Genomic DNA, 1,460 nt, shown 5'->3' on the forward strand with positions numbered 1-1,460 from the left:
AGTGTGTGTGTATCTGTGTGTGTGTGTGTGTGTGTGTGTGTGTGTGTGTGTGTATGTGTGTGTGTACATCCACCTTAACACAGATAGTGGCAAAATCTCAGTCTTAGTATTACTTGATCTCAGTGCTGCATTTGACACGGTTGACCACGACATATTACTAGACCGATTGGAAAACTGGGTTGGCCTTTCTGGCTTAGTACTAAACCGGTTTGAATCCTACCTAAAGAATAGGGAATACTTTAAGTCAATAGGTAATTATACATCTCAACATACAAATATGACGTGCGGAGTTCCCCAAGGCTCCATTCTGGGGCCTCTTCTGTTTAACATCTACATGCTTCCACTGGCACAGATTATGGAAAACAACCAAATAAATTACCATAGTTATGCGGACGACAAACAAATTTACATAACCTTATCGCCAGGGGACTATAGTCCGATACAAAAACTGACTGAGTGCATCGAACAAATTAACAACTGGATGTGCCAGAACTTTTTGAAATTAAATGAAGGAAAAACTGAGGTGGTTGTTTTTGGAGCAAAAGAGGAACGATTAAAAATCTGCGCTTAGCTTCAAACAACAACGTTGAAAACAACAGACAAAGCCAGAAATCTTGGTGTAGTCATGGACTCAGACCTGAATCTTAACAGCCACATTAAGACAATTACAAAGTCGGCCTATTATCACCTTAAGAATATATCAAGGGTTAAAGGACTTATGTGTCAACAGGATTTGGAAAAACTGGTCCATGCTTTTATCTTCAGTAGACTTGACTACTGTAACGGGGTCTTTACAGGTATCCCTAAAAAATCAATCAGACAGCTGCAGCTGATTCAGAACAATGCTGCTCGGGTCCTCACTAAGACCAAGAGACTGGATCACATCCCTCCAGTCCTCACTAAGACCAAGAGACTGGATCACATCCCTCATAGTCCTCACTAAGACCAAGAGACTGGATCACATCCCTCCAGTCCTCACTAAGACCAAGAGACTGGATCACATCACTCCAGTCCTCACTAAGACCAAGAGACTGGATCACATCACTCCGGTCCTCACTAAACCCAAGAGACTGGATCACATCACTCCAGTCCTCACTAAGATACAGAGACTGGATCACATCACTCCAGTCCTCACTAAGATCAAGAGACTGGATCACATCCCTCCAGTCCTCACTAAGACCCAGAAACTGGATCACATCCCTCCAGTTCTCACTAAGATCAAGAGATTGGATCACATTACTCCAGTTCTGAAGTCTTTACACTGGCTTCCTGTGTCTTAAAGAATTGATTTCAAAGTACTCTTGCTAGTTTATAAATCACTTAACCGTTTAGGTCCAAAATACATTTCTGATCTGCTACGACACTATGACCCCCCCAGACCTCTCAGGTCATCTGGTACAAGTCTGCTACTACACTATGACCCCCCCAGACCTCTCAGGTCATCTGGTACAAGTCTGCTA

General features: G+C 42.8%; 1 protein-coding gene across 1 annotated transcript in view; it reads right to left on the bottom strand.

Annotated features, from left to right (window-relative positions):
* The window catches only part of LOC117938780 (collagen alpha-2(IV) chain-like), a 31,202-nt gene that overhangs the window by 5,397 nt on the left and 24,345 nt on the right, over window positions 1–1,460 (bottom strand). The window lies entirely within an intron of this gene.

This window comes from Etheostoma cragini, chromosome 3, assembly GCF_013103735.1.
Source record: "Etheostoma cragini isolate CJK2018 chromosome 3, CSU_Ecrag_1.0, whole genome shotgun sequence".
In the NCBI taxonomy this organism is placed as follows: Eukaryota; Metazoa; Chordata; class Actinopteri; order Perciformes; family Percidae; genus Etheostoma; species Etheostoma cragini.